At 36.3% G+C, this 27133-nt stretch overlaps 1 non-coding gene and 1 pseudogene across 1 annotated transcript; both read left to right on the top strand.

Annotated features, from left to right (window-relative positions):
• The first annotated feature begins 4761 nt into the window (after positions 1 to 4761).
• Positions 4762 to 4868, top strand: LOC127099703 (small nucleolar RNA R71). The gene has a single exon (XR_007794179.1). It is a non-coding gene; the product is annotated as a small nucleolar RNA R71 (small nucleolar RNA).
• Positions 4869 to 21376: 16508 nt separating this feature from the next.
• Positions 21377 to 22466, top strand: LOC127091396 (uncharacterized; annotated as a pseudogene).
• Positions 22467 to 27133: the final 4667 nt, after the last annotated feature.

Raw genomic sequence — 27133 nt, 5'->3', positions numbered from 1 at the left:
CGCTTTGTTTAATGTATAAATTCTGGAGGCATTACGTCTAAGTGCTGGACTTGCGAATCTTCATTGTTCTCTGCATAGTGATAATGTTTTAGACGCTGCCCGTTTACGATAAATGGTTTCATAGATTTACCTTTAATTTCCACAACTCCACTAGGGAAAACAATAGTAACTTGGAAAGGGCCTGACCATCTAGATCGTAGTTTTCCCGAGAATAACTTAAGCCTAGAGTTGAACAAAAGGACTATATCGCCTTGTTTGAATATTTTTCAGGATATACGTTTGTTATGCCATTTTTTCGTTCTTTCTTTGTAGATTCTGGCATTTTCGTAGGCGTCTTGTCGAAGTTCCTCTAATTCGTTTATGTCAAGAATTCGCTTTTCACCAGCGGACTTATAGTTTAAATTTAGATTTTTAATAGCCCAGTAGGCCTTATGTTTTAATTCTACCAGGAGGTGGCAAGATTTTCCATAAATAAGCTTAAATGGGGTTGTCCCTATGGGAGTTTTGTAAGCGGTTCGATATGCCCATAAAGCTTCCGGTAGTTTCGATGACCAGTCTTTCCTTGAGGTGGCGACTATTTTTTCCAATATTTGTTTGATTTCTCTATTAGACACCTCCACTTGTCCACTAGTTTGAGGATGGTAAGGTGTCGCTACTCTATGTCTTACACCATACTTAAATAGTAGTTTTTCGAGTATCTTAGATATGAAATGCGTTCCACCATCACTGACTACTATTCTCGGGACACCAAATCTCGGAAATATTATATTCTTAAAGAGTCTAGTTACTACTCGTGTTTCGTTTGTTGGAGAAGCTATAACTTCAATCCATTTTGATACGTAGTCAACCGCTACGAGTATGTACTTGTTACCGAAAGAAGGTGGAAAAGGTCCCATGAAATCTATTCCCCACACGTCGAAAATCTCTACTTCCAAAATGCCCTTTTGTGGCATCTCGTCATGTCTAGATATGTTTCCTGTGCGTTGACATCTATCATATTTCTTGATAGCCGCATGCACATCCTTCCATATGTTTGGCCAATAAAGACCGACTTGTAGGATTTTGGAGCAGGTCTTGGATGTACTTGCATGTCCACCATAAAGAGCGGAGTGACAGTGTTGGATTATATTTTCTATCTCTTCTTCAGGTATACACCGACGGAAAATACCATCGGGGCCTCTTTTGAAAAGTAAAGGGTCATCCCAGTAATAATGTTTTATGTCATGGAAGAATCGTTTCTTTTATTGGTAAGATAAATTAGGTGGAACTATTCCGGCAGCTAAATAATTGACGAAGTCAGCGTACCATGGTGTAACGCATATAGCTAAGGTGGTCTCTACCTGTTTATCAGCTTTATTTTCTTCCAAAGTAGCTATAAGTTTATCGTACGAGAAATCATCGTTGATCGATGTTCTTTCCGGTTCCAGGTTTTCGAGTCTAGAGAGGTGATCTGCTACTACGTTTTCAGTTCCTTTCTTATCTTTGATTTCCAGATCGAATTCTTGTAGCAACAAGATCCACCTTAGGAGTCTAGGTTTAGCATCCTTTTTTGTTAAGAGGTACTTAATAGCGGCGTGGTCAGTGTAAACGATTATTTTAGCTCCGACCAAGTAAGAACGAAATTTATCTAGGGCAAATACTACTGCTAGAAGTTCTTTCTCGGTTGTGGCGTAATTCATTTGTGCTTCATCTAGAGTTCTAATTGCGTAATATATGATGTGAAGCTTTTTATCCTTTCGTTGTCCTAAAACAGCGCCCACGGCGTAATCACTTGCGTCACACATTATTTCGAATGGTTCATTCCAATCCGGGGTCTGCATTATGGGTGCGGAGATCAATGCTTGTTTAAGCATTTGAAATGCTTCTAAACATTTATTGTCAAAGATGAATTCGGCATCTTTCATTAATAATCTGGTCAAAGGTTTAGTTATTTTAGAGAAATCTTTAATGAATCGTCGGTAAAAATCGGCGTGTCCTAAGAAGCTTCGTACTTCTCTCACAGTTTTCGGAGGTTGAAGGTTTTCGATTACTTCTATTTTGGCTTTGTCTACTTCAATTCCTCTATTTGATATGATGTGTCCTAAAACAATTCCTTCTTGTACCATAAAGTGACATTTTTCCCAATTAAGTACTAGGTTTACTTTTACACATCGCTCTAGAACTCTTTCTAGGTTTTCAAGACATTCTTCAAAGCTTTGTCCGCATACGGAAAAATCATCCATAAATACTTCCATGATATTTTCGAGAAAATCGGCGAATATTTCCATCATGCACCTTTGGAAGGTTGCTGGAGCATTGCACAAGTCAAACGACATTCGTCGATAAGCGAAGGTACCAAAAGGACATGTGAATGTTGTCTTTTCTTGGTCATCAGGATGAATTGGTATTTGAAAGAAGCCTGAGTAACCGTCTAGATAGCAAAAATGAGAATGTTTTGCTAATCGTTCTAACATCTGGTCTATGAATGGTAAAGGGAAATGATCTTTTCGGGTTGCTTTGTTTAGTTTCCTATAGTCAATGCATATTCTCCATCCCGATTCGATTCGTTTGGTTATAGTTTCTCCTTTTTCATTTTCAATAACTATTATACCTCCTTTCTTTGGTACTACGTGTACAGGACTAACCCATTTGCTATAAGATATAGGATATATGATACCTGCCTCTAATAACTTTGTTACTTCCTTCTTCACTACCTCACTCAGGATCGGGTTTAGTCTCCTCTGATGTTCCCTAGAGGTTTTACAGTCTTCTTCTAGCATAATGCGGTGCATACAAATAAAATAACTTATTCCTTTAAGATCGGTGATGTTGTATCCTAGTGCGGTTGGATATTTTCTTAAGATATGTAGGAGTTTTTCGGTTTCGAGTTTTCCTAGGTCTGCATTAACTATCACTGGTCGTTCAAGTTCTAAGTCTAGGAATTCATATCTCAGATTTTTGGGAAGTGTTTTCAGGTCGAGGGTTGGTTTCTTAAGGCACTGTGTAGGGTCCGGTGTTATTGCTAAACATTGGTTAAGTTTGTCTTCTACACGATAGTCAGATAATTTGTCATTCTCTAACTCTGTTTCTTTTATGCATTCATCGATGATATCCATGAAGTAACATGTGTCTTCTATTGAAGGTGCTTTCAAAAATTTGGAAAGAATGAATTCAATTTTCTCTTCTCCTACTTCGAGAGTGAGTCGTCCTCGTTTTACGTATATGATCGCACCGGCGGTTGCTAAGAATGGTCTTCCCAATATAATGGGTGTAACTTCATCTTCTCTAATGTCCATAATTATAAAATAGGTTGGAATGTAGAATTGTCCTATGCGCACGAGAACGTTTTCAAGAATTCCTACAGGATATCTAACAGAACGATCTACTAGTTGCACAGACATTTTAGTTGGTCTTAATTCTCCCATTTCCAGTTTCTTGCATATGGATAAAGGCATAACACTGATACCGGCTCCTAAATCGCATAAGGCTTTATCTATGACAAATTTTCCTATGTGACAGGGTATAGAGAAACTACCAGGATCCTTAAGTTTTGGAGGCATATTCTGGATTATGGCGCTACATTCAGTAGTGAGTGTAACAGTTTCGCTATCTTCAAGTTTCCTTTTATTAGAAAGAATTTCTTTTAAGAACTTAGCATATGAGGGCATCTGCGTAATAGCTTCTGTAAACGGAATTGTGACGTTTAATTGTTTCAGTAGGTCAACAAATTTTTTAAATTGGCCCGCATCTTTGGTTTTAATAAGCCTTTGAGGGTAAGGGATAGGTGGTTTATATGGTGGTGGAGGTACATAAGGTTCTTTCTTTTCTACGGTTTCCTTATTACTCTCTTCCTTTTCCTTAGGTTTACTTTCTTCCTTAGTTGACTTTTTAGAGTTTTGGTTTTCCATCCTTGGATCAGACGGTCCTTCTACTTCTGTTCCACTTCTTAATATGATTGCATGAGCGTGGCTTTTCGGGTTAGGTTGGGGTTGTCCAGGAAATGTACCAGTTGGGGCAGCAGTAGGCGCTTGTTGTTGAGCTACTTGTGAGATTTGTGTTTCCAGCATTTTGTTATGGGTAGCCAGGGCATCTACTTTACTTACTAGTTATTTAATTTGTTCGCTAGTGTGTACATTCTGGTTTAAGAAGTCCTTATTGGTTTGCTGTTGAGAAACTATGAAGTTCTCCATCAAGATTTCCAAGTTAGATTTCCTAGGAACGTTATTGTGAGGTGTAGATGGGATCGGCTTTTGATATCCCGGAGGTATAGCTGGGGCTTGATTGGGAGCTTGTCCTGGTGCGTATAAAGAATTATTACTCTTATATGAAAAATTAGGATGGTTCTTCCAGTTAGAGTTATAGGTATGCGAGTAGGGATTTCCTTGAGCATAATTCACTTGTTCTGCTTGGATTCCTGTTAGGAGTTGACAGTCTGCAGGAGTGTGACCTTGGATTCCACAGACTTCGCAATTTTGAGTTGCGGCAACCACGGTGGCTGGAGGTGATACATTTAAAATTTCAATTTTCTGGGCCAGAGCATCCACTTTTGCATTAACATGATCAAGGCTACTTATCTCGTACATGCCACTTTTCGTTTGAGGTTTCTCTACCATTGTTCGATCGCTTCCCCACTGATAATGATTTTGGGCCATGCTTTCGATAAGTTGATAAGCATCGGCATAAGGTTTATCCATAAGCGCACCACCTGCGGCGGCGTCTATTGTTAACCTTGTGTTGTACAAGAGACCATTATAGAAGGTATGAATTACTAACCAGTCCTCTAAACCATGGTGTGGACAAAGTCTCATCATGTCTTTGTATCTTTCCCATGCTTCGAAAAGAGACTCGTTATCTTTCTGTTTAAATCCATTTATCTGGGCTCTCAACATAGCTGTTTTGCTTTGAGGAAAATATCGGGCAAGAAAGACTTTCTTCAACTCGTTCCATGTGGTGACTGAGTTGGAAGGAAGAGACTGAAGCCATCTTCTAGCTTTATCTCTTAACGAGAAAGGAAAAAGACGAAGTCGAATTGCCTCTGAAGTGACACCATTAGCTTTAACAGTATCAGCGTATTGGACAAATACGGATAAATGAAGGTTTGGATCCTCGGTAGGATTTCCAGAGAATTGATTATGTTGCACTGCTTGTAGCAGCGAAGGTTTAAGTTCGAAGTTGTTTGCTTCGATTGCGGGTGGAGCAATACTCGAATGCGGCTCATCTTGCGATGGAGCGGCGTAATATCGAAGAGCACGAGCTGGTTTTGCCATCTCGGGTATCGGCGAAGGAAGAAGATTTTTGAGGTCGGGCACTTCGATAGGAGGGAGATTGTTTGCAGCACGATATTCCTGAATTCGTCGTAAGACTCGGAGATATAGTTCAACGTCAATGATTCGTAAGTAAAACGGCTCGCCTTGTGAGCGAGTGTGTGGCATACAAATCAACGAAAGAAAAAAAAAAGAAGAATAAAAATTGCCTTAGTCTCTACAGCGTAACAGAAGAGTTACGATATCGGCTAAATAAAAGTCCCCGGCAACGGCGCCAAAATATTGATCACGACTTTATGAGTCGATTTGGGGTACTAACTGCAAGTGCACAGTTCTATCGCGTAGTTTTAAAAGATATCGATCCCACAGGGACTTATGAATCGATATACCGTTTTCTAAGGTTACTTCGTAAAGCTAAGGCGGATGATACTTTGATTGTTTGGGGGAAAAGTAAAACTAAAATTAGATCTAAATTAAATATCAATTAAGCGGATATCAGTATGTAGTTCGTCGTAATTAGGGAATCAAATCTTCGTTGGTTTCTTGGTTTTAAAATAAATCTTTTCAGTAGACACTATTGATTAAAAGCCTTTTCTCAAACTCTCGCTCTGTTGAATAGACCATGACTTTATATTAACGTAGCTGTCACTTATTAGTTAAGTCCAAAATCACTTTTTGAAAACAACAAAATCTATAGAAACTTTTTTTAAGAAAACACTAACCGTTTAAACACCCTCGTCTCAAACTCTCGCTCTATTGACTTAGATTATATAATTAAACTTAAATGCTTAACTCTCGTCCTCACATTTAACCTTTAAAAATAATTTTTGAAAAAGATTAGAATTTAATTAACTCTAAAAATTGCTTTCGCCCTGATTTAGAATTAATGTCCAATTTACACTGTCCAATTAAAAACTCAAACTTTCGTTCTATTGATTTTAACTTCTTTATGTCTTTTACTCTCGTACAAAAACTTTGGGATTAACCCTGTAAATTGAGACCATAAAAAGAGTGACTTTATTTTTAAATGAAATTAAACCAACTTAGTTTTGATTCCTTCATTCCGCTTACTTTACATACCGATATCTAAAATACTTAGTCGGACATGCTAAACGGGTCTAAACAATCGTCATGCTTAAATAAAACCATCTCAGGCAAACAGTACAAATAAACAGCAATGCAGAGCATATATAAATTAAAACAATAAATTAAAGAACCTGAATAATTAATAGCAATCTTGAACACTCCACCACAGACCGGTTGGATTTGTTCTTGAACTCTTCAATCGGACAGGAAAATAAAAGCGAAGGAATAAAATACTATGATCTAACGTAAGGTTAGATCCAGTAAAAGATACACAATAGTTTCCGGTGTAGAAACTATTGTGTGAAAAATTAATTAAGTGCTTGAAATATTGACTGGGAAAGAAAGAAATAAAAATTGCTAATAAAATAGAAAGCTGTAGAAAAGTAATGCTGTAAAATATGCTTGCACGGCGGAAAGAGACCGGGCTTCAGGGTTGGATAAAAGCAACTATTTATATTAATCCACTTTTGTAACGGTTTCCAAAAATGCCTTCCGTAAGTAGTCTTCATGTTCCAAGAGTCAAGCGGAAGAATAGGCTTCAACGTGCCTCTGTTGCGCGTTAAAAGCCAAAAATATAGGAGAGGGGTGTGACGTTCGTCACACCATGTGTTACGCTCGTAACACAAGGTAGCAGGGCGTGACGCTCGTCACACCTTATGTGGCGGTCGTCACAGCTTCAGCGCTCCTGACTTGTGAATGTGGGTTGGGCTTTAGTGGAATTTGCTTCTCATTATCTTTTTGCACCCTTTTCTTCCTTTTTCACTTATGCTTCAAATAAGTTACCTGAGACAAATAGAAGGAAAAATACCAAGTAATATCGAATAAAATGAAATAAATTGAAACAAATAATAATATAATTTAATTAAATCGAGTCCAAAAATGTGATATTATTTCATGTTATCACGGACCATATTATCCTTTAGGTTTTGGGGATCTTTACCCTCTTGAAAGAATAAGCCTTCCAACGAAATGTTATTAGGTTTATCCTTTAAGGGGAACCCAAGCTGACGGCGAGCCAAAGCAGGGTTGTAGTTAATTCCAACACATGTACCAAGAAGAGGTACATTGGAGAACTCACCACAAGAATCGATAATCTTAACGCCAACATAAACACGATTATACCAAGAGATATCATCATTAGTGAGAGACATAAGTCTCGTGGACCACCGTAGACATCCCTTGTTCTCCTTGAAGGCAAGCGTCAGAGGCAAGTTCGAAATAAACCACTTGTACAACAGAGGCAGACAACATACAATGGAACCACCACCCTTTGCACTCCTCATATGCAAAGAGAAATAAGTGTCACCCAACAGAGTCGGAACGGGATTAAGAGAAGAGAAAATCCTAATAGCATTCACATCCACGAAGTTGTCGATGTTGGGAAATAACACTAGCCCATGGATGATGAGTAACAATATGGCTTCAAAAGCTTCCTTACTCATGTCCTTCCAAAACAAAGTAGCTTTGGCAATCAGAAAATCATACGGGAGACATTGAATTCCACCCTTGGTAGTCATATTGGCAACAATGTCAGATACCTCCACATAAAGCATATCAGCAATCTCTTGAGAAGACAGAATCTTCTCCAAACGACTGAATAACAATCGGTCAAGAATAGGTATACCCACATGGTAAGCGTACTCCTCCAATGTAGGCAAAAGCTGGAAATCCGAAAAAGTGAAGCACCGATACAGAGGATCGTAGAACTGCACCAACACACTCATCAGACCCTCATCCACCTTGGTAGAGAGAATAGCTAGAAGCTTCCCATGGCGAGCTTTGAACACCAAGGGCTCTAATACATAAGATGTCAGACACCTTAACTCTCTCAAGTCGGGTTGTTTGAAACTGTACTTCTTCGTATTCCTTCTTTGCTTATCCATGTCTGAAAATTTGCAAATAGACCTTTTAAGTTCCTTGTAAAATCTTATTGTCGATGACATGAATGGGGATGAATGCATGGATGCATGGATGCAACAAACACACTCAAGGATCAAGCAAGTCACACTACACAAAGGTCACGGGATGGCTCAAGTCATCGTCAATATCAATCATCCATTTTGGTGGGTTATGGTTTACACCTTATCAATACCAAGTTCCATTGATTTTGAGGATATACAAGAATGGATCGACCGCGAATCACAGGTTTGTTGTGAGTCACGAGCATGGAGTCTCGGTTAAGAACCACCCAACGGGAGTGTACTATGGTTAAATCTGACAATCATGTTCTAAAAGGTTCCCATAGTCATCATCCCATCTTTCGGATATTATCGGACAAAACGACTACTCGTCCTCCAAAAATATTCTCAAGAGGGACTCTTGTGAGTGTAGTATCGCGTAACAATCGCATCAAATCTTACACTTGAACAACCTTCGCCTACGTCCTAACATAGGCCAAGATGGGCTAGGTGTAGCGGGGTTTTCATTACTTTTAGGTTTATTGACTAAACTAAAAGTCAACATACAATTCGAGTCGCCACCACACTTTTATTTGTCCAAAGGAAAGGCTAAAAAGCGAACAAAAGCCAAGTAAGAAGTTTTTCAAATCAAAAACTAATAAAAATGTTAGAGATCCAGGTAAGGGGGTTGGTTATGAAATGGGAAGGTTTTACGCATCCAAAACATTCTTAGTACTCTAAGGGAACCCTTTTTGCCAATATGTGTTGTAGGTTGGTATTTGTGAAAAGATTTGTGCAAAAGATTAGAGGGATGAGAAGAGAATAAATTATATTTACAAATTTTTGTTGTTTGAATGGATGAACCCATTGCCTGCGTACCATCACAAAGGAGGATCAAAACCACGTAATTCGTGGTAAAAATCTCAAAGATTGGTGAATTGATTTAATAAAAAGCCTTAAGGTCTTTTGTTATCAAAGGGAGAAAATTCAACCTAAACCAACAATCTACCATGTGAGGAAGGCTTCAACATGCTAGTGAGGGGTTAACCCTATAATAAGCATGGAAGGCTTATAATCCAACACTAAGGATGAGGTGAGATTTACATCAACCACTATGATAACTCAAACCTATGACTAATGATTTTGAAAAGGTTATAACAAGTGGCCATTGGAACCACAAAACAACTTGAAATGGGTTGTATTTACAAGTTAAATTTATTTACAAAATGAAGTCAAAGTTTGATTAAAGTTCATTTACAATGAGTATTTATGAAAATGGTTTTGAAAAGTCAAAGGCTTAAGGCCTAGGTTTCTAATTTGAAACAAATTCAAATTTTTGAAAATGATTTTTGGCTTGGTTAGAGTGGGGGGAAGAGAGAAGGGATATTCCTAAAGCATACAAAGATAAGAGGGGAAAGATAACCCTTGGAGTTCCTTTTCTTGGAGTCATAGAGATGACTCAAGATGCTCCTTTCCTTTGGACTTAGCACACAAACAAGCAATCAATAAATTGAATTCAAGCTCATAGGATCTCCATCTGGCCTGGCTCTTAACTTGGCTACTCATGACAATTGTCCTCTTTTCACAATCTTAAGATGAGGTTCCTATCACACAAAAGCACACATCAAAAAGCTCACAACATAATAAAGGGAATGGACAAAGAATAAGTTTGAGGAGAAGTCCTTTGAGGTCAACTTTGAATTTTAGCATTCTAAAGGCATGAGACCTAGTTGCTCTTCAACATATTTTGCATTCTAAAGGCATGAGGCCTAGTTGCTCTTGAACTCCTTTAAGCATGGGTAAATCCTAATTCTAAGTCCTTTCTCCTTTTGCATTGTGGTTCACATCAAAACAAACACAAACAACATAAGATGGCAATATATTTATATACAATAATGGGCTCAAATGAACAAAAGGAAAAATGACATAAACATAAAATATGTGCTCAAGTGAGAAAAATGAAAAGCAAGATGAATAATGAGCAAGAAATAAATGACATTAAAAGTAAATGACAAGAATTTAAAAATCTCAAATTAAACTTAGTAGTTAGTAGAGTTATGTTAGCTTGTCATAAGACAATGTAGCGCTATGTTAAGCAATCGTAAGTGGACTCATGTAGTAGTCACACCTATCTGAAGCCGGTCAATAAGAATATAGGCAAAGAACACAAGTTAGAGGTCATGACTAGTAAGATAAGGTCCATAAACTTGTCAGGCCAAACAAAAAGGGGAAGGGCCGTGTATTGACTTTTGGTTATTTGCTTGACCAAGAAGTAACCTATCTTTGACACAAAATAACTCACTTGATCATGGATCAAGTTGAGTTTGGTTTGGATCAAAGAAGGTTAAGCTTCTTATTTGTAAGACCAACCTCAAGACAAACAAGGTTGAACCTCAAATTCAATTCAAAGCAACTTCAAAAAGTCCAATTAAATACTCATAGGTTCAATATAGTCAAACAAACTTTGACTAATTTTCTCACAAATTTTTGAAATCAGAAAATAATTAAAACCAATTAAAAACAACCAAAAATAGCATAATATGGATTAAAATCTCAAATAATCTCAAAACAAATAAGAAATTGTTGAGACTATTTTTCATTGACTTATCATGACCCATAGATGCTATGAAAATATTTGGTATTTTTTAAAAGTCAGAAAGCATTTGAAAATGAATTAAAATCATTAAAAAACTAAATAATTCATGAAAAATATCAAATGAAGCCACAAAAATAATTAAAAATCATAATATGAAACTAGATTTTTTTCAAGAAAAATTTCAAAGTTGGTCTCATATTTTTCTGACTTCATATGAATTTTTAATGAATTTTTGAAAATATAATGAATTAACATAAATATAAAAAGAAAATGAAATAAGCGAAAAATGCAGAGCCACTAGATCCACTTCATTAATTGACGTGGCACTAATGCATGGCCTGGATCTAAGGATACACGGTAGGCCCAAGTCAAACGTGCAACACAACGAATTAAAACAAGTAATTGAAACAGACGCGTGAGATTAGATCGTGGAAGGGAGATCCAATGGCCATAAGCATGCACACGTGGTGGTGGTGGTGGAAACCACCATCTTCTCCGGCCAACCACACAAACTCCGGCCAAATTTGCAGAGAAATGAACCTCAACGAAAATGAAAAATAAGGACATGGAAATAAAGCTCTTGTGATGTAGATCATCACTATACCATTGGATTTCTTTCATGCTTCCTATATTGAGAGAAAGATGAAGGAGAAAATCATGGTGTCCACACGGATTGTTCATGAAATGGCAAATTGAATGCACCAAAAGCTTCCCTCAAGTATGAGGATTTCAGAGAACCACAGAAACACAAGAAAACTACATTAAATTAAGAGTTTTAGATCCAAAAAGTTTGAGTTGATACCTTCAAATTGATGAGTTTCTGGCCACGAATTCTTCAAACTCTTTGCTCCTTGTTGACCTCTGGATGTATGGAAGATGATTGGCTAAGGAATCTAGCTTTGAAACTCAGCTAATGTTACTGAATTTCAAGCTCGAAAATCTGAAAAAAAGTTAGTGATTCCTTTCGTGAGGGTTACGATCTCAGTTCTGCAGCATGTGGGATCTCCAAAAGGTTGTGAAATGAAGCTCATGAGGCCTCTATTTATAGCTGAATGTGGCTGAGTTCAAACTTTGCTCATGTGCATGGGATTTGAATTTTTGGATGCATGGGCCTTTTTGGACGTGTGAGAGGCCCATGGATGGCTGAAGAAGCTTGTTGAGATCATGTGAAAGGCATTCGGTCGTGCACATTGAATGATAAATGCTTGCAATTCAAGTTTCAACATAAAATGTCAAGAATGCACCTAAATGAAAATAAATTTGAATCTCCCAAATGGTAGACCCCAAGGACTATTGTGAGTAATGGTTGGAAAGTTCTTGAAATAAGTAACAAAAGTCATGTTGGGTAAAAAATCATTTGGCATGTGAAAATTGATCAAAACTAGCCTGGAAAATTCAAGTACAAAACATATTCAAATCACTTTGAAAAATTAACCCAAAAGCAAGCTTAATCAAACCCCTATTTCCTCATGATACAAGCTTCAAATGAGAAAATCTACAACAACAAAGTTGTATATATTTTCGAGGTGGTCAATCTAGACTCAAATGTTGCATCATTTGGAGTTTCTATGACAAAGTTATGGGCATTTGAAGTTGGGTACTTTTTCAAATTCAATGAATTATGTCCAAGATGACCTATAATGTTTTGCATTATCACATGTATTTCCTTTAGGATTATGAAATTTTGTCCAACATAACATTTTAATAAGACATCTCAATATTTCCAATGCCTTTGATATCTACTAAAAATCATAAAAATTGATAACGTTATGTCCTTGGTAAGTTGACCCAAAATTAGGGTTTCAGTCAAAGTGACCTATAATGTTTTGAAATGAATGATGGCCTTCCAAGCTTCAAATGGATTTTTTTTATGAACATGAAATTTGTTCATATGGTTCTTAGGAACATATTTTATTTTGGGGTCATCTTCATTTGACAATCACATTAAACATTATAGCTCATTCGGCCTCAGCTTAGTCAGATGACTTGATTGATCAACTTTTCAAAGTCAAACTTCCAATCTTTGATGAATAAATGATTGAGGGGCCTCAAATAGGCTCATATATGCATAAAATGATAAATGAAAGAACTTCCCTTGATTAAATTTGATCAGAGGTTGAGATTGCTTCATCAGCAAGGCACAGTTAAAGCACAGTGAAATTAGGGTTTCCTTGGGAAACAATCTTCAAGCCCTTTGGGTTATCTTGATTAAATTATTAAATTGAAATACTTGGGAGACATATCTGATGATTAGGAACTTTGTGTACCATTTTCATGCTTTTTCTCTTCTTCATCTAGCCATTGCATTTGGCTTAGGAGCCTCCTAGGAGCATTGTGGAGCACATGATCACTTGAGCTTCAAAACAAAAAGAGTTAGCGACATATTTTTGTGATTTTGGTTAGTAATCAAATAAGAAATGCAATAACATACAATACAAGCATGCTTGGTGGTCTTAAAACACTCAAACAAGTCCCAACCCTAGGGTTAAGGAGCCAAACATGCTATGATCCTTGAGGCAATGCACTTGTGCAATAACATGGTGCCATGAGGGATCTTAGGGTAAAAATTAGGGTCTTATACTAGGTATCTAAGGTCCTTGGTTTCTAGGGTTCATATTGGAAAGGGTAATGCCTAACCACGACTACTTGTGTGACATTAGTGATCCCAATCAAACCTCCACCAAGTGAATGGACTTGCAAGTCAACTTGTTAAGGAATAACTCCATATAAGTCAACAAGACTATGCCATTCTCCTATCATAAGTGCACTCGAGTTCGGGTATAGAACTCATCTCACAAGAAACCACCAAGCATACAAGCAATTAATATGTCAAGCAATTCATACATTACAAACAATACATTCATCCCAAATTTGCACAAAAATATGCCACAAATAAATATAAACATACAACACATACAAGCCAAAAGTAGGCTAAACCCACGGGGCTTGATTGTCCCCAGCTGAGTCGCCACTTTTTTGTAGCGGGGTTTTCGTTACCTTTAGGTTTATTGACTAAACCAAAAGTCAACATACAATTCGAGTCGCCACCGCACTTTTATTTGTCCAAAGGAAAGGCTAAAAAGCGACCAAAAGCCAAGTAAGAAGTTTTTCAAATCAAAAACTAATAAAAATGTCAGACATCTAGGTAAAGGGGTTGGTTATGAAATGGGAAGGTTTTACGCACCCAAAACATCCTTAGTACTCTAAGGGAACCCTTTTTGCAAATATCTGTTGTAGGTTGGTATCTGTGAAAAGATTTGTGCAAAATATTGGAGGGATGAGAAGAGAATAGATTATATTTACAAATTTTGTTGTTTGAATGGGTGAACCCATTGCCTACGTACAATCACAAAGGAGGATCAAAACCTCGTAGTTCGTGGTAAAAGTTTCAAAGGTTGGTGAATTGATTTTAATCAAAAGCCTTAAGGTCTTTTGTTATCAAAGGGAGAAAACTCAACCTAAACCAACAATCCACCTTGTGAGGAAGGCTTCAACATGCTAGTGAGGGGTTAACCCTATAATAAGCATGGAAGGCTTATAATCCAACACTAAGGATGAGGTGAGATTTACATCAACCACTATGATAACTCAAACCTATGAATAATATTTTTGAAAAGTTTTAACAAGTGGCCATTGGAACCACAAAAACAAATTGAAATGGGTTATATTTACAAGTTAGATTTATTTACAAAGTGAGGTCAAAGTTGGATTAAAGTTTATTCACAATGAGTGTTTATGAAAATGGTTTTGAATAGTCAAAGGCCTAAGGCCTAGGTTTCTAATTTGAAATAAAGTCAAAGTTTTGAAAATGATTTTTGGCTTGGTTAGAGTGGGGAGAAGAGAGTAGGGCTATTTCTAAAGCAAACAAAGATAAGAGGGGAAAGATAACCCTTGGAGTTCCTTTTCTTGGAGTCATAGAGATGACTCAAGATGCTCCTTTCCTTTGGATTTATCACACAAAACAAGCAATCAATAGTTTGAATTCAAGCTCCTAGGATCTTCATTTGGCTTGGCTCTTAACTTGGCTACTCATGACAATGGTCCTCTTTTCACAATCTTAATATGAGGTTCCTATCACACAAAAGCACACATCAAAAAGCTCACAACATAATAAAGGGAATGTACAAAGAATAAGTTTGAGGAGAAGTCCTTTGAGGTCAACTTTGAATTTTAGCATTCTAAAGGCATGAGGCCTAGTTGCTCTTCAACACATTTTGCATTCTAAAGGCGTGAGGCCTAGTTGCTCTTGAACTCCTTTAAGCTTGGGTAAATCCTAATTCTAAGTCCTTTCTCCTTTTGCATTTTGGTTCACATTAAAACAAACACAAACAACACAAAATAGCAACATATTTATATACAATAACGGGCTCAAATGAGCAAAAGAAAAATGACATAAACATAAAATATATGCTCAAATGAGCAAAGATGAAAATCAAGATGAATAATGAGCAAGAAATAAATGACATTAAAAGTAAATGACAAGAATTTAAAAGCTCAAATTAAAGTTAGTAGTTAGTAAGGTTATGTTAGCTTGTCATAAGACAATGTAGCGCTATGTTAAGCAATCGTAAATGGACTAATATAGTAGTCACACCTATCTAAGGCCGGTCAATAATAATATAGGGAAAGAACAAAAGTTAGAGGTCATGACTAGTAAGCCAAGCTTCATAAACTTGTCATGCCAAACAAAAGGGGAAGGGCCTTGTATTGACTTTTGGTTATTTGCTTGACCAAGAAGTAACCTATCTTTGACACAAAATAACTCACTTGGTCATGGATCAAATTGAGTTTGGTTTAGATCAAAGAAGATTAAACTTCCATTTGTCAAGACCAACCTCAAGACTTTAACTCATTGGCCATTGAGGGAAAGAAAGGGATGAAGATGAAAGGGAGGGGGTAAGAAGTCAACAACCAATCCCAATTGATCAAAGTTGAATCAAATTAACCTTGATCAACACCAAACAGAAGAGTAATGAATATAACAAGTCAAGAAGTAAATGATATTTTTTTGGTATTTTTTGAATTAAAAGAAAATACAAATAAAAAATAAACAAACAAAGTTGAACCTCAAATTCAATTCAAAACAACTTCAATGAGTCCAATTAAATTCTTATAGGTTTAACATAGTCAAACAAACTTTGACTAATTTTCTCACAAATTTTTAAAATCAGAAAGTAATTAAAACCAATTAAAAACAAAAAAAAAAGCATATTATGAATTAAAATCTCAAATAATCTCAAAACAAACAAGAAATTGTTGAGACTATTTTTCATTGACTTATCATGATCTATAGATGCTATGAAAATATTTTTGTATTTTTTAAAAGTCAGAAAGTATTTTAAAAAGAATTAAAACCATTAAAAACCAAATAATTCATGAAAAATATCAAATGAAGTCATAAAAATAATTAAAAATCATAATATGAAACTAGATTTTTCAAGAAAAATTTCAAAGTTGGTCTCATATTTTTCTGACTTCATATGGATTTTTAATGAATTTTTGAAAACAGAATGAATTAAAAGAAAATAAAAGAAAAAATGAAATAAGCGAAAAAACAGAGCCACCGGATCCAAATTCATTAATTGACGTGGCACACTGCACGGCTTGGATCTGATGATGCATGGTAGGCTCGAGTCAACAACGAAGCATGGTGCATTATAACAAGTAATTGAAATGAACGCACAAGATTAGATCGTGAGAGAGAGATCCAAGGGCCAGGGATCATAACACGTGGTGGTAGTGGTGGAAACCACCATCTTCTCCAATCAACCACACAAACTCCGGCCAGATTTGCAGGAAAATGAAACTTATCAAAAATGAAAAACAAAGGCATGAAAATGAAGCTCGTGTGATGTAGATCATCATTGTACCATTGGATTTCTTTCATTCTTTCTATATTTTGAAAAAGATGAAGGAGAAAATCATGGTGTCCACACGAATTGTTCATGAAATGGAAAATTGAATGCACCAGAAGCTTGTCTCAAGTATGAGGACTTCAGAGAACCACCAAAACACAAGAAAACTACATTGAATTAGGAGTTTCAGATCCAAACAGTTTGAGTTTATACCTTTGAAATAGTGAGCTTCTGGCCACGAGTTCTTCAAACTCTTTGCTCCTTTTTGATCTCTGAATGTATGGAAGATGATTGGCTAAGGAATCTAGCTTTGAAACTCAGCTAATGTTACTGAATTTCAAGCTCGAAAATCTGGAAAAAAAAATGGTGAATGATTCCTTTGGTGAGGGTGTGGTTTCAGTGCAGGAACATATGGGATCCCCAAAAGGTTGCTAAATGAAGGAGAAGAAGCCTCTATTTATAATTGAATGCATCTGATCATCACACTTTGCTCATGTGCATGGGATTTGAATTTTGAGTGCGTGGGCCTTTGTGGACGTGTGAGAGCCCCATGGATGGCTGAAGAAGCTTGCTGATTTCACATAGAAAGCATGTGGTCGTGTACATTGGATGGAAAGGATTTGCATTTCAAGTTTCAACATAAAATATCAAGAATGCACATAAATGAAAAGAAATTTGAAACTCAAAAATGGTAGACCCCAAGGACTATTTTGAGTAATGGTTGGAAATCTCTTGAAATAAGTAACAAAAGTCATGTTGGACAAAAAAATCATTTGGCATGTGCAAATTGATCAAAGTTGGCTTGGAAAATTCAAGTGTAAAACATATTCAAATCACTTTGAAAAAGTTAACCAAAAGTAAGCTTGATCAAACCCCTCTGTCCTCATGATACAAGCTTCAAATGAAAACCTCTCCAACACAAAAGTTGTAGATCTTTTCAATATGGTCAATCTAGACACAAAGTTTACATCATTTGGATTTTCTATGACAAATTTATGGGGATTTGAAGTTGGGTACTTTTTCACATTCAATGAATTAAGTCCAAGATGACCTTAAATGTTTTGCAATATCACATGTATTTCCTTTAGGATTATGAAGTTTTGTCCAATATAACATTTGAATTAGACATACCTAGATTTCCAATTCCTTTGGTCTCACCTCAAAAGCATAAACATTGAGAATGTTATGCCCTTGGTAAGTTGACCTAAAATTAGGGTTTCAGTCAAAATGACCTATAATGTTTTGAAATGAATGGTGACCTTCCAAGATTCAAATGTATTTTTGATGAACATTAAAGTTGTTAATATGGTTCTTAGGAACATGTTTTATTTTTGGGTCATATTCATTTGACAAACACATCAAAAATTATATCTCATTGATCCTCAGCTTAGTCAGATGACTTAACTAGACAACTTTTCAAGGTCAAACTTCCAATCTTGATGAAAAAATGATTGAGGGACCTCAAATAGGCTCATATATGCATAAAATGATAAATGAAAGAACTTCCCTTGATTAAATTTGATCAGAGGTTGAGATTGCTTCATGGGCAAGGCACAGTCAAAGCATAGTGAAATTAGGGTTTCCTTGGGAAACAATCTTCAAGCCCTTTGGGTTATCTTGATCAAATTGGAAAATTGAGATACTTGGGAGACATATATGATGATTAGGAACTTTGTGGACCATTTTCATGTTTTTTCTCATCTTCATCTAGCCATTGCATTGGGCTTAGGAGCCTCCTAGAAGCATTGTGGAGCATATGATCACTTGAGCTTCAAAACAAAAAGAGTTAGTGACATATTTTTATGCTTTTGGTTAGTAATAAAATAATAAAAGCAATAACATACAATACAAGCATGCTTGGTGATCTCAAACCACTCAAACAAGTCCCAACCTTAAGGTTAAGGAGCCAAACGTGCTATGATCCTTGAGGCAATGCACTTGTGCAATAACATGATGCCATAAGGGATCTTAGGGTCAAAATTAGGGTCTTACAGTTGCGAAAATTTCAGAAATCACGGTTCTTTGAAGCGGGGTCTGAGGAGGAGGAGGTGGTGGATGATTCTGAGCAGCCACCAAAGTTTCCATGATAACGGTAAGCCTCTCATAACTACCCCTCAAAGTAGTCACCTCTTCACAGAGTTCCCGATTCTCTTGCTCTAGGTGATCCATCTTCTTAAACTGGTTAGCTCAAGTATTATATCAGTGAGACAACTTGTTTGAATGAAGACCCATAAAGAAATAAGACCCCTGGAAAACTTACTCAAAGCAAGACCAAGAAGCAACATGATGCATGATATGCAAATATGAAGATTTTTATTATTATTTTCCAAGGAACTTTAAGACATAAATTGCAAACATCATAATGTGTTTCGATGTACTGAAAATCTTATTTTATTAATAAAGTAAAGGATTATAATTAGAAACACAATTTCAATGATTATAAATGGAAAGAAACTAGATATATGGAATCATGTCCGATGACGACCCAACTCCAAGCTGATACTTCTTGTGAAGCCTTTTGATCTCTCTTTCATAGTTTCTTTTCATAGCATCCTCCTCTATCACGAGCTAGTCTACAATGCCCTTCCAAACGCCAAAAGTAGGAAGATGAGTAGATGATGAACTGTTATAGGAAAATAAATCCTCTTGGTCCCTTTATCTCTTCATAGCACGTTGTTCAAGAAATTCTATCAGGTCGTCCTTTTCCTTTAACTTCCTCTGCAATTCTACTTTCTCAAGGTGTGAGGTATGAAATTTGTCTTCCCAATCGTCCTTTCTAGTTTCATCCTATCCAAAGCCTCTTGCAACTCCTCTATGCCTTTGATAGTGGGAGATTTCACCATTATTAGGGATATAGGTTTTTCATAAGCATATGGCATCTTGAATTTTTTTGCTATCTTCTTCACCCAACTAATATAAGGCTCCAAAGCTATGCAATTCTTCAATCCAATTTCACCTTTTCCTTTCCTATATTGTGCCAAGCACGAATCATCCTAGCTTTCAATCCTTGATCATTGTCTTTTTAGATTTTGATTGTGGTAAGCATGGAACATGAACAAGGGATAACACAAATGAAAGTAGGTAGAGGGCGAAAGTTATCAAGCTCTTGCCAAATTTTCTTGAGCATAGTGAAGTACTGAGAGATGTTTTGGTCACCTTGCCAAAAGGCATATTTTTTTCTCGCAATTCGGAGATCCTGAAGATATCCCCATTATGATATCGCTCTTTGAGTTTGTCCCAAATTTCTTGCGCAATTTCCATCCAAAGAATGCTTTCAACAATTTCTAGACTGATAGAATTCGTGATCCAGGCCATGACCATGGTGTTGCATCGATCCCATGCCATGAAATTGCGTTCAGAGGTAGTATATCGAATTAGGGTTCCATCAATGAACCCAAATTTGTTCTTTGAACGAAGAGCAACTTTAAGGGGACGAGACCAAGTGTGATAATTTTGATTTGTGAGAGTCAGAGTAACAATGGCGTGTCCTGGATTATCAAAAGGGTGCATGAAAAATGGATCAAGCATATCTATTTGATCACTTCTAGAAGGTTGGGAATTTTGATTACGTTTTGGTGAAGGGGTTTCATGTTCATTATCACTTTGCTCTGAATCGACCATGATGAAGCTGAAATGATGAAATCACAAGAAAAAATGGAAAAAATGTTGTGAAATGTTGATGAGGGGAGTTCGACGACACGACGTTTGAAGGTGAGAAAAAGGTGGGAAACAATGAGGAATTGGGGAAGAAAGGTGCAAGAACAAGATGTGGGGATTGGTAAATGTCGGTATCGTTTAGATCGAGAGAGAAGGAAAACAGAACACCGAAAAAACAAGACGAAATCGGGAAAAGGAAGTAAGCTGAAACATGATGAAAAGAAATAAAGATAAAGAGATTTGAGGTAGAGGAGTAGGAAAGGGACACCTGGGCAAAGCCAGTGCAAAGATGATAAGGAAAAGATGAAAAAATATCTTAGGAAGACAGATGGTGAAGAATGAGTAAGGAAATCAATCACCACATGTAGAAGGATGTAAAGAAAGAAATTGACAAATCTTGGGAGGAGAAATCATGACCGTTTATCTACTCTTGATACCATATTAAATTGTGCATTGTTATGACGACAGCTCATTGAATCATAATATATTTCTTATTCTTATCTAGAGGGTAACATAATGCCTCTCTCTCTAGATATAAAAAAGAAATAAAACTAAGACTTGGTCAAAGACCAACTAAATTTAATTAAAAAATAAGGAATAAACTTATTGTTTAACAAAATAGTTTATATTTTGATAAAAATCAATAATATTATTCAGAATTAAAAATTGTGAAGTTTTAATAGTATTGATTTTTAAGTATTAAGATAAGACAGTTACTTAATTTATGTAACTTTGGAAATTTCTAAATTTATTTAATTTTTTAATTCATTCGAAAAATGTCCTAAAGTTCAATCATTATATAAGATATAGAACCGAAGAAAGGGCCTTTTTTTTTCTGATAATAAAAATGAAGCATTTATTTTTGGTATACATACGTAACGTTTAGAAGTTGGCCTTTACTTTAGCTCCAAGTCACACGAACACACTCTCGGCTATGACTTAGACAATGCTCACTCCAGAATATCCCTCACCACGACTTTCTACTCTTTTAAAATAAGTAATATTTCCATAAAGCAAATTTTTTTTTTCTTCTTAAAATATTAATTTTCTTTTTACATTCCCAAAATTCTTCAGCGTACCGAATAATTGTTTTTCCAATGGTATCGCTCGCTAACCGCCTCACTAGACTTACAACTAACCAAATCATCTTAAGTGCGTCCCAATATAAAACCCTCTGCTTTTATACCTCACGCAAATAACCATAGCGTGTGGTGAGTTATTCCATTCCACTCTTCAGAAAATGATCTTTGACGGTGGAGGTAAGCAGTTTCCCGTCGTCTATTGCGACGGCGAACGAGAATTCGACCTTGGAATTCTCATGGTGGACCCCACTATGAATATCAAGAGTATTCTCTTCATCCTCAGTCAGAAGATTGGGATCTCGCCATACCAGTTTTCTGTTTTTATAGCCGACAATAACACTAACCGGAAGATTCCTTTCACGGCTAAGCTCAGCCTCGACACCGTAACTCGTGACGGCGGCGCTGAGTATATCTATGTTAAGCGGTCTAGACGCTCTAAGAAGTCTCCGGTGCAGAAAAAGAATCTATCCGAGAAACTCATGCATCTGCGTCGAGACGGTGTTGTTGACGGAAATTCGCGGTCGGTGTCTGCAGTGGCGCCTTCGCTTTTTGAACGTGGTGAAATGGAGCGAAGGATGTTAAATTTATGCAAGGAAAGAGATGCGGCGTTCTTGAAGAGTATGGACACGGTTGAGTATTTGAGAAGGGGAGCGCAGATGGGAAACGGCGGCGGAAGTGGTTGTGCTGTGTGTAAAGAGTGTTTGATGGCGGAAGTAGCTGAGACGGATGGCGATTTTCATCTGTGCCTTCGCGATGAGGTGGTTATAGGATTTAGGACAACGGCGGGACCGGTTTCCCGACCGTGAAGGAGTTCCGGCGAGTAGGTCACTGATTTGTGGAGTGCTTTATTATCTTTTTACAGTGATGAAGGATGAAAATTATGAATAGAAAATTAAGAGAAGTGATCGTGTACGGTTTGGTACACGATAAGCAAACATATCCAACATTGAATTAGTTTATCGTTGAAGGGGTTTTTTATTTAATGAATATCTTTCAATGTTAAGTTTTTGTATAAAGAAAGCAGAGAAGGTTGCTCTTGTGACGGTTTAGTAGTTGTGTTTATCTTTTTCTCTCGCGTTCACCATCATGCCTCCTTCAAAGGAGTCCATTGAGGAAGATTTTGACATAACATCTCTAACGACACCCTGCAAAACCCTCACCTCTGATCCCAAAACCACCACAAATCACCATCAAACCACCAAAAAGTACATCATGCATTCTAGTGATGACCCCGACATAACTATTATTTCTCCTTCCCTAAACAATCTCATTTACCATTTTTGGAGTAGATTGGTTGCTGTTGCTCCCCGATCAAAGAATATACTAGGTTTTCTTGACTGAATTCTAAAACAACAAGAGGAATTTAACTAACTCTTGCATCGACGGTAACACCAATGTAATGGCATGGGTAAAAAATTATTGCTCAAGGCATTCTTTGAATGAACGCAACACAAAATTTGGATTGATTTACGAGATCGTTATAATCAAGGTGACATTTTTCGTATTTCAGATATTCAGGTAGAACTCTTCAACTTCAAGTAGGGCGATCTCACCGTCACACAATTATTCATAAATTTAGAAATTCTCACGTAACACCAATGTAATGATTGTTTTTATCCCTTGAAAAATTCTTACGTATGATGAAGAAATACTCAATTTCAAAAAATTCATGAATACACTTGGTTAGAGGTCTTACAATTTTAAGTAAGTTTCAATTGATTTTATCCATTTATCAATTGCAAAAATAATATTTAAATTTATTTAAAGAAAATAAATGAAGAATCATATAGATATTAGACATAACCCTTTATCCTGGTTTCAATCCCGATTTAACCCTGAAAACCTTTTAGCATTTTATTCCATGTTTTTATCCGATGTCCTTGTCCCCTTAAATTTGAAAATGTCATTTAATTTAGTAATGAAAATAAATTAAATATGATATAATAATATAATAAAAAAGATTAAATTAAATATAATACAAACAAATGAAATTATACGTCATAAGATATATCTTTTATCCCTATTTTATCTCATTTTTATATCCCTTAAAATCCTAAGAATTATTCCTGATTCTATCCCATAATTCCTGATTTAATTAACCCTAATAATGATATAATCATAATTAATTAAAATATATTATTATAATTAATTAAATCAATTAAATAAAAAAACTATCATGAATAAATAAATAATAAAAAAATCTAATTATTATTTTAATTGAATTAATTCTAAGTATTAAATAGATAAATTCTAATTAATAGTTAATTAAATAATTAATTAACTAAAAATTAATAAACACGAGGGGGTGTATTCTGAATTGGGTCAGTAATGAGCTTGAAAACGGGGGTGCAATTAGGAAAGCCTATAGCTTTCTGAAGCCCAAAGTGTACGCGAGTCAACCTAGAAGAGCCAACAATTGACTCTCAACCAGTACTGTTAGATGAATTGACCAAGGGAAACGCAAATTCGTCCTAAGCCATACGATCAGTTGATCATTAAGGGGTTAATTGATCAGGGGTGATGATCGAGAGCGCATGGTTCTGAGGATGAGCGCGCAAGTATCGAATTAGGTCAAAGTATGACCATCCGAAGGTCTTTGGAGTCCCCACGTGTCTCAGATCTAAAGCGTCCCTAGGGAGGTATATAAATGGATTTCCTTTGAAATCCATTTCATTTTACCCTCCTCTTTCTCTCTCTTACTCCATCTGCTCCCTGCTCTCTCTCCCGTCTCTCTCCCTCCGACCACCCCCTTCTTCCTTCTACGCACTCTAAAACGCCTCATTCTCTAGGTTTCGATTGATCTTCAACCGGAATCTTCAAATGTTCATCAGAGATTTCCCAAAAACACCCCCAACCTTCATATTTAGGTTCCCCCGATGAACCCTAGGGTTCATAAGATGAACCCTAACAACTTCTTAAACCCAGAAGCCTCTCTAGCCTAAGAACCCTACATGGGTTCTCACGAACCCTAAGAACCCTAAGGGTTCTTCAGAACCCTATCCTCTTCCCATATGAACCCTAGGGTTCTCATATGAACCCTAAACTTCATGGTTATGAACCCTAACCCTAACACTTTTCCAGAAACGCCTAACTTGCCCAGATTGAACCTTTATGAACCTTGCATCATGAATCCAACCTCAACTACAACAAATACTCTTCCCTAACCCTTAACCGAAATTAAGCATACATAACCCTATATCTAGAAACAGAGATTTGAATAAGATTAAACAGAGACCGAAACACATATACAAAGTAAAGATTTGGAGTAATTCAATAAAAGGGTCAGAGATCCAACCTATGAAATCGAGGAGTATTCTGGTTCAAAAGGTAGTTTTAATTTATTTATTCCTCTCCCAATCCTTTATTTCTTTCTTTCTCTTCTGATCTCTTTTCTTTATTCTGGTGTGAGGTATCAATGGATTGAAATGGTAGAGGTCAGGTTCAAGTATGATTAGGGTTTGATGTCAACCTTAATAGATTGAGTTCTTGAAGTTTTTGGGAAGGTTGGGGATTGTTGTTGCTACTACCGATCCTAGGGTTTTCCCCTCCTATCTTTGTTTTAGTCATAGGTTTATATAGATTAATCTTAGGTCTTAGGTTTTAGTTAGATTTGTAGTTTTTAGGAAGTTTTTAATTCTGATTGTTATGTACTTAGAAAGTTTCAATTTGATTGTAATTGAGATTTGATTTTTAGAGATTTTATTAAATTAGGGTTTGTGAATTTGTAATTTATTGAGACTGATTTCCTTGTAAAATCAATTATTCAGCGCTTTTGTAATAAAATTTAGAAAGTTTTGATTCCAACTTTTGATCCGTTTTCGTTTTCTAATTGCGTGAGTTAGGCTTTTTTGAATTGGGGTTGCTGGGGAGATTGAGGGATGAACGCGGGTCACATCTGACCCAGTTCAGATGATGGGGATGGGTCTGGCTTGACCCAATGAATTTAGGGATTGGATCACTCGCCATGCCCGAATGGAATGGGCCTGGACCAGTCTCAAATTAACCCAAACAATAATTAAAAATTTAAATACTTAATCAAACCCCATTCATTTTGTCTAATTAATTTAATCAACCCCCACTAGATTTAAATAAAATAAACTACCAAGAGTTTAACTAACTTATTAACTTATAAATAACTAACCTAATAACTTAAATAAATAGTTTTAATAAAAACCCATTAATTTTACTAATATTAATAAGAACCTAATTAACCCTATTACTAACCCTAATCAAAAAATCAAGTAACCAATCAAACCTAAAACCAAGTAACCAAAAGACCTAGGATAATATTAACTTATTGGTTATCTAAAAATGGGATCAATGGTTTAGAAAATTCAAAATGATCCTCCTTTGACTTTTTAGGTCATTGGAGTTGACCAAATGACCTGTATGGGAATCTGAATACGTTAGCGACTTGCATCCTAAGTTAGTAGCAAGGACGAATATGATGGTCAAAATTTGGGGTACGACAACTGCCCCTATTTAATCAGCTCTTGACTGAGATGATGATGACAATGAGCCTTCATCTTCTCCAAGCGGAGATGGTTAAATATAGAGAGGAAACCCTAATTTTGACCATGAAGTTAGTGGACCCTGGAAATGAGCGAGGATTGGACAATCCGTGATAGTCTGCTGGCCTCCAAGCCATCTTATGATGGAACCCTTGGTGATGAAACCCCGTGGTAAACCCCCTATATAATTATGGTGAAACCCCTTGATAAGATTTCGATTGATCCCCTTGATGACATTCCAATAGAACCCCTTGATAAATTTATGGTATAATTCTTTTGATAGTTTTCTTTGATAAAAAACCCCTTGATATAATCCTTTGATATAATCCCTTGTACGAGAGTGTTGGGGAAGTCCTTTATTGAAAACCCCCATATAATTACTGGGTAAATTCTTTTGAAGACTTATTATGAATGAGCTCGTTGGGGAAGTCCTTTATTGAAAAGGTTCTTACGAGAGTGTTACTTATTGGGGAAGGCGAATTAGTATTCCCGCATGGGGAAATGTGTTGGTATAGTTGGGGATTGAACCTCTAAGAGTGGTCATAAGTCATATGCCATGTATTATATATGCATGTTTATGTGTATGCATATTTTAAATTGATGTATGTCTTATGCATGATACGGTGTTCGGGCTAACGCCTCTTTTATAATATGAGTATGCGATGCATGACTTTGTGGGAATCAGTGTTTTCGTGACATTTTGACTCCCCGATCCCTTGAGATTTTGATATGTCCATGGAACAGGTCATGACGCTTTTGATATCCGGGAATGTATGATGCACTTTTTCAAAAGGGAAAAACTCTCGTGTTGATTAGATTGTGACTGTTGATTTATGGACCCTGTGTTTTGCTTGAGAGGCAATATTGAAAAAATATGATCCCTTTGACATTTTCAAAATCGAAGTAAAATATGTTTTCTTTTAAAAGCCTTTTTTTATTATGCCCAACGTTTCAATGCATTATTCACAAATAGTTGACATTTTGTAATCAAGCAGAAGAATTGAAAAGCAAATAAAGAGATTCGAAAAACAAATTTTATTAATTGATTTTTGGCCCATAAATGGGTACTAGTACATAAGGAAGTAATTCCCATAAGGAGAGATTACCGGAAATCAAAGAAGATAAAAAATGGCAATAAAAGACAAATTTATTCATATCCCTGTTGAACCCAACACATGCTATTATCCCTATGCCTTTGAGGTCAG

Source organism: Lathyrus oleraceus, chromosome 6, assembly GCF_024323335.1.
Source record: "Lathyrus oleraceus cultivar Zhongwan6 chromosome 6, CAAS_Psat_ZW6_1.0, whole genome shotgun sequence".
NCBI classification, from domain to species: Eukaryota; Viridiplantae; Streptophyta; class Magnoliopsida; order Fabales; family Fabaceae; genus Lathyrus; species Lathyrus oleraceus.
This window is presented reverse-complemented; position numbering and strand designations above follow the sequence as displayed.